The sequence below is a fragment of the Mytilus californianus genome, unplaced genomic scaffold (genome assembly GCF_021869535.1).
Source record: "Mytilus californianus isolate M0D057914Y unplaced genomic scaffold, xbMytCali1.0.p SCAF_5, whole genome shotgun sequence".
NCBI classification, from domain to species: Eukaryota; Metazoa; Mollusca; class Bivalvia; order Mytilida; family Mytilidae; genus Mytilus; species Mytilus californianus.
The window spans coordinates 39,181,543-39,189,254 of NW_026262701.1; the positions used below are offsets into that span (position 1 = coordinate 39,181,543).

The following is a 7,712-nucleotide window of genomic DNA, read 5'->3' on the forward strand; positions in this document are numbered from 1 at the left end:
TCTCTGTAAAATTTCAATAAATTTGAAGCATTTTAAAATTTTTTCACATTTTTGCAGTTTCCACGGTAACGGCGGCCATTTAAAAAATTCCAAAGTCGAATTACAGCTACATATGGTGCTACCTGTAATAATCTATCATTATATAACATAAAAAGTACATAGGAGTAATTCAACACTATCACATGACTAATCACATGACTATTGTTCTAGAATGTTCCATGAAAATTGACCCCCTAAAATAATGCCAAGATGACCCCGGGCTGAAATAAAAAATGTGGAATGGACACCTGGACATCGGTCTCTTGTATTACACAAAACTTAAAGGTTCTACCAGTAGCGAATCAATAATAAAAAAATGACCCCACCCATGTTCCGTCCCCCAAATAGTGCCAAGTTGACCCCCATTTGAAATAAAAAATAGTGAATGCACCCCTAGGGATACTACCCCATCATCATACCAAATATAAAGTTTCCATCATTTAAGGCTTGGAAGAAAATGGTCGGACAAATTAGGGTTAAGAATAATAATAATAATAATAATAATAATAATAATAATAAGAAACGGGACAAAAACATAAAGTCCCCAAAACTCCGTTTTGGCGACTTAATAATAAGAAACGGGACAACAACATAAAGTCCCCAAAACTCCGTTTTGGCGACTTAACTAGATTTGCCATTGCAAGCAATAGCGGATGTCACCGTTCCCCCCATTGCCTCTAAGCGGCAGCCATTTCGAAAATTTTAAACAGTGAATGCACATATATGCATGGCTTTACATCTTTCTGTAAATTTTCAGAACATTTGGAGCATTTTGAAATTTTTACACATTTTTGCTGTTTCCATGGCAATGGCGGCCATTTTGGAAATTCCAAAGACAAATACCAACTCTGCACATCTCAGTTGACATTTCTGTGAAGTTTTATCAAGTTTGGAGCATTTCGAAATTGTTGAACATTTTTGAATTTGTGCTGTTTCCATGGTAAGAGTGACCGATTCTAAAATTTTAAAGACAGATGCCACTTTGGCAGAATACCAGGAATATACCATGAAAGAATCATGGAATTTGACCTACCATTATAAGTGAGTAAATGCTACTTTTAAGAATTTCCCATAGGGGCTAATGGTAAATGTTTCTTCAGTTTCCATGGTAATGGCAGCCATTTTGGAATTTCTAAATATGGTCAACACATCTTGGCATGCCAGGCTACATTCCACTAAAGTTTCATCCAGTTGGGTCTCATAATGAAAGATTTAATGAATTTGCAATTTTATTTTTTTTTCACATTTTTTCTGTTTCCATAGTAACAGTAGCCATTTTTTAGTTCCAATGTTGCACTGCAACTCGAAAGTCATGGTTCCTTGTTATAGTGCCCCATCATTTAGATTAGTTCCTTTGGCTCTGAGAAAACGGGTGTACAAAATTAGGTGGAAGAAAAATAATAATAACTAGATTTGCCATTGCAAGCAATAGCAGATGTCACCCTTCCCCCATTGACACTAAGCGGCAGCCATCTCGAAAATTTTAAAAAGTGAATGCACATATATGCATGGCAATACCCATCTCTGTTAATTTTCAGAACATTTGAAGCCTTAAGACATTTTCACATTGTTGCTGTTTCCATGGCAATGGTGGCCATTTTGGAAAAGTCAAAAGTTTCATCAACACTTGCCAGATAATATTATTGTCAAGTTTCATTAAGTTTGGAGCATTTTAAATTTTTTGACATTTTTGCAGTTTCCATGGCAACAGTGGCCATTTTGGAAATTCCAAAGTCAAAAGTCTCATCTATACCTACCAAGTAACAATCATATTTAGTTTAAGAAAGTTTGGAGCATTTTGAAATTTTGAAATTTTTGACATCTTTGCTGGTTTCCATGGTAACAGAGACCATTCCCAAAATTTAATGACAGATGCCACATTGGTACATTGGAGGGAACATACCATCAAAGTTTCAATGGATTTGACCTACCATTTTAAGAGAGGAAATGTTACTTTAAGGTTTTTGGAGCATTTTGCCCTTATTTGCTTTGTTTCCATGGTAACGGCAGCCATTTTGGAAATTCCAAAGCCAAATTCCACATCAACCAATGTTGCTCATCGTTACTATGAAGTTTCATTAAGTTTTGAACATTTTGATATTTTTGAAATTTTTGATGTAGTTTGCATGCAACATAGTAGTTCCGATGATTGCCAAAATCATCCAATACCAGTATATAGTGGGCACCTACATTGTATTAAAATTTGATGATTTTAAGTTAAAGCATACCCAAATAATTCACCAAACCCTTAAATTTTATTTTTTCACCTTTTTTCGGTTTCCATGGTAACGGCAGCCATTTTTTAGTTCCAAAGTTCCACTGCAACGCAAAAGTTGGTGTTCTTTGTTATAGTGACTAATAATTAAGATTGGTTCCATTGGCTCTGAGAAAACGTCCGGACAAAATTAGGTGGAAGTATAATAATAATAATACAGAAAAAGAAACAGAGGAAAAGCAATATGTCACCCGACATTGTCGATCGGGTGACATAATAATAGGGAAAAAGAAACAGAGGAAAAGCAATATGTCACCCGACATTGTCGTTCGGGTGACATAATAATAATAATAATAATAATAATAATAATAATAATAATAATAATAATAATAATAATAATAATAATAATAATAAGAAACGGGACAAAAACATAAAGTCCCCAAAACTCCGTTTTGGCGACTTAACTAGATTTGTAATTGCTAGTAATAACGGATGGCACCCTCGTTCCCCCATTGCCAGGATTACGGCAGCCATTTTGAAATTTCCAAAGTCAAACTATGCATCTACACATACCAGTTAACATTACTGTAAATTTTCAGAAAGTTTGGAGCATTTTAAAATGTTTGAAAATTTTGTTGTTTCCATAGTAACGGTGACCAATTCCAAAATTCCAAAGACAGATGCCACATTGGCACATGCCATATTACATATCCATATATTTGTATTTGGTTTGATGCAATATTCTACAAGAAAATGAAGCTTTAATGTATTTTCCCATAGGCCCAATGTTAAACTTTCGCCCTGTTTCCATGACAATGGCGGCCATTTTGGAATTTCCAAATATTGTCTTAACATCTAAGCATACCAAGGAAAATTTCCATAAAGTTTCATCCAGCTAGGTCTTATAATGAAAGATTTAGAATTTTGAAAATATTTCACATTTTTGCAGTTTCCATGGAAACGGCGGCCATTAAAAAAAATTCCAGAGTCAGATGCACAACTTCACATGGGGGTCCTCATTATAGTATAGTTCCATTAACATTGGATCACTCAATTCTGAGAAACAGCGTGGACAAAATGTGTGGAAGAATAATAAAAATAACAAGAAAAACTAGATTTGTAATTGCTAGCAATAACGGATGGCACCCTTCCCCCATTGCCAGGCGAGCGGCAGCTATTTAGAAAATTCAAAATTCAAAGATTGCATCTACACATGCAAATTATCATTTTTGTAAAGTTTCATTAAGTTTGGAGCATTTTGAACTTATGGACATTTTTGCTGTTTCCATGGTTATAGCGGCCATTTTGAAAAATCCAACTTCAAAATGCAATTCTGCCCATGCCAGTTACTATTTCTGTAAAGTTTCATCCTGTTTGCAGCATTTTCATTTTTTTGGAAATTTGAACATTTTTGCTGTTTTCATGGTTACAGTGGATGATTCCAAAATTCTAAAAGGAGGCATCTCATTGCCTCATATCATGTTCTATATCAATACAGTTTCATTGACTTTGGTGAAATACTCTTTAATAAAATGCTGATTTGATGCATTTTCCAAAAGGGTCAATGTAAAACTTGCCTCCAGTTTCCATGACAACGGCGGCCATTTCGCACTATCCAAATATTGTCTTGACATCTTAGCATACTGGGTAACATTTTCATAAAGTTTCATCCAGTTGGTTCTTATAATGAAAGAGTTAGAATTTTTGATATTTTAGCTGTCTCCATGGTAACGGCAGCCATTTTGAAAATTCCAAAGTCAAACTCGAATCACCACATGCCAGTTACCATTCCTGTGGAGTTTCTTCCAGTTTGGAACACTTTGATTTTTTTCGCATTTTGGCTGTTTCCATGGAAACGGCGGCCATCTTTTACCATTCCATACCAAGGTGCACAACTTCAGATGGGGGTCCTCATTATAGTTGAGTTCCATCAATATTGGTCCGTTCAATTCTGAGAACTAGCGCGGACAAAAAGTGTGGAAGAAAAATAATAAAAACTAGATTTGCCATTGCAAGCAATAGCGGATGTCACCCTTTCCCCCATGGACACTAAGCGGCAGCCATTTCGAAAATTTTAAACAGTGAATGGACATATTGCATGGCTTTACATCTTTCTGTAAATTTTTAGAACATTTGGAGCATTTTGAAATTTGTACACAATTTTGCTGTTTCCATGGCAACTGCGGCCATTTTGGAAATTCCAAAGCCAGAAGTCTCATTTATACTTGCCAGTTAACATGTATATTAAGTTTCATAAAGTTTGGAGCATTTTGAAATTTTTGAACATTTTTGAATTTGTGCTGTTTCCATGGTAACAGTGACCGATTCTAAAATTTTAAAGACAGATGCAACTTTGGCAGATGACCAGGAATATACCATGAAAGAATCATGGAATTTGACCTACCATTATAAGTGCGTAAATGCTACTTTTAAGAATTTCCCATAGGGGCTAATGGTAAATGTTTCTCCAGTTTCCATGGTAATGGCAGCCATTTTGGAACTTCTAAATATGGTCAACACATCTTGGCATGCCAGGCTACATTCCACTAAAGTTTCATCCAGTTGGGTCTCATAATGAAAGATTTAATGAATTTGCAATTTTTATTTTTTTTCACATTTTTTCTGTTTCCATGGTAACGGCAGCCATTTTTTAGTTCCAAAGTTGCACTGCAACTCGAAAGTCCGGGTTCCTTGTTATAGTGCCCCATCATTTAGATTGGTTCCTTTGGCTCAGAGAAAACGGGTGGACAAAATTAGGTGGAAGAAAAATAATAATAATAATAATAACTAGATTTGCCATTGCAAGCAATAGTGGATGTCACCCTTCCCCCATTGCCACTAGATTGCAGCCAGTTTTAAAATTTTAAACAGTGAAGGCACATATATACTGATGGCTATACATCTTTCTGTAATTTTTTAGAACATTTAGCGGATTTACAAATTTTACGCACAATTTTTCCTTTTTTGCCTTGTTTCCATGGTAACGGCAGCCATTTTGGAAATTCCGACGCCAATTGCCGCTTCCACACATGACAGTCAACATTATTGTGAAGTTTCATTAAGTTTGAAGCATTCTGAAATTTTAAAATTTTTGCTCCTGTATCCATGATAACATAGTAGTTCCAATGATTGTCAAAATCATTCAAAACCTGTATATAATGGACAACTATATTGTATACAAGTTTGATGATTTTAAGTTAAAGCATACGAAATTTATTCACTAAACCCTGAAGTTTTTGGAACATTTTGACCTTTTTGCATTGTTTCCATGGTAACAGCAGCCATTTTGGAAATTCTAACTCCAAATGCCACATCTTCCAATGTTGCTCATCGTCACTGTGAAGTTTCATTAAGTTTGGAGCATTTTGATATTTTTAAATTTTTGGTGTAGTTTCCATGGCAACATAGTATTTCCAATGACTGCCAAAATCATCCAACACCAGTATATAGTGGGCACCTACATTGTATTAAAATATAATGATTCTAAGTTTAAGCATATCCAAATAGTTCACTAAAACCAAAAACTGGATTTTTTCACATTTGTTCCGTTTCCATGGTAACGGCAGCCATTTTTTATGTTCTTAAGACCTACTGCAACCCGAAATTTTTTGTTCCTCATTATAGTGAACTATTATTAAGATTGGTTCCATTGGCTTCAAAAAAACTGCCGGACAAAAATCATTGGAAGAATAATAATAATAACAAAGAAACAGAGGAAAAGCAATATGTCACCCGACATTGTCGATCGGGTGACATAATAAGAAAAAAAAGAAACGTAGAATAACAATATGTCACCCCAACTCCGTTGAGGGTGCCATAAAAAGAAACGTAGAATAACAATATGTCACCCCAACTCCGTTGAGGGTGCCATAAAAAGAAACGTAGAATAACAATATGTCACCCCAACTCCGTTGAGGGTGCCATAATAATAATAAGAAACGGGACAAAAACATAAAGTCCCCAAAACTCCGTTTTGGCGACTTAATGATAAGAACTGAGCAAAAACAATAAGTCTTCCCAAACTTCGTTTGGGAGACTTAATTAAACGAGTCAGAGGAAAATGTTGGTGTTATCGACGCTTACCCCCTTAAATATCTTCAACTTTTGACACAATATGAAGAATACATGTAACTGAACAAACTGAGCCCCATTAAAATTATTTTCTGGTCTTACTTACTTTGAATTCTTTATTGTTAGTTGTTTCAGTTTATCATTGTAAATAGCGTATTCAATAATATCTTTTCATTTTCTGTTTTTGTATTTGATAAACATTATATTTAACAATTTTGTCCCTATTTCAGATGATTCAAATTCAAGTTCCAACAGCAAGGACATACTGATTGCAATTTTAATAGGTATCGGAGTTTCCGGAATTATAATTTCCATTATTTTGTTTTTGTTTTTCGCAGTACTCAAATATGAATGCTGTGTGTGTAATGAAACCCAGTCGTACAGAACGGACTCTCCTATGTTTAACCATGTTAACAGATCTGGATCAGTAAAATCTAATTATAGCCATAATATTCAAATTACTAGTGATGAAACAAAACACCCATTTATCAAACCTTTGACATACCCCAAAGATGAAAAAACACATAGAGAAGAAAAAGGATGGATTTCCAACAATCGAGTGCATCGCGATAATGGATTTGACGATAATTACGTTACAGATAGTTTTTGATGTTTTATTTGTCTGAAATATTGAAATAGCATTTGCAGTTACGATCATTGTTGCATTGATAAGTATTATATATATCGATTATTAAATTGGGTATGTACGGCGGGCGGGCGGCTGCCAAACAGTGTCTCCACAATAACATAAATACGCTTTGACAATTCTTTTTCAAATTTAAATATGTTGTTTCCTTGGACTTAATGAAGGTTTTGTTCAATTTTCAAGATTTCAGTATTTCTCCTTTTTGAGTTATCGCCATTTTTGTCTCACCTCTGACGAAAGTCGCAGATAGTGAGACATAGGTATTACTATCCGGCGGCGGCGTCGGCGACGGCGGCGTAAACTATTTGTATAAAGCTTTATATTTCAGAAGGTAGAAGACCTGGATGCTTCATACTTTGTATGCAGATACCTTATGTTACGAACTTTCCGTCTGTCATATGTCCAATGTCCTTGACCTTATTTTCATGGTTCAGCGACTGCTTGAAAAAAAAGTTTAGTTTTTTTGTTATATAAATTTCTCACTTATTATGAGTAATAGGATAACTATATTTGGTATATGGGTTCCTTGCAACGTCTACATGTCCATCAGACAGGGTTCACCTGACCTCAGCCTCATTTCATGGATCAGTGATCAAGGTTAAAGTTACGTGATTAGGTCCGTTTCTCAGATACTACAAGCAGTAGGTCAGCTATATGTGGTGTATGAAATGATTAATAGGGATACATGTCAGTCTGGCAGGTTTCATCTGACCTTGACCTCATTTTCACGGTTCATTGGTC

At 35.1% G+C, this 7,712-nt stretch overlaps 1 long non-coding RNA gene across 1 annotated transcript in view; it reads left to right on the forward strand.

The window, feature by feature from the left end:
- LOC127701911 (uncharacterized) overlaps window positions 1-7,004 on the forward strand; it is a 32,251-nt gene extending 25,247 nt beyond the window's left edge. The window contains exon 3 of the long non-coding RNA XR_007982248.1: window positions 6,556-7,004. This is a non-coding gene — a long non-coding RNA (uncharacterized LOC127701911). The remainder of the gene's footprint in view (window positions 1-6,555) is intronic.
- Window positions 7,005-7,712: the final 708 nt, after the last annotated feature.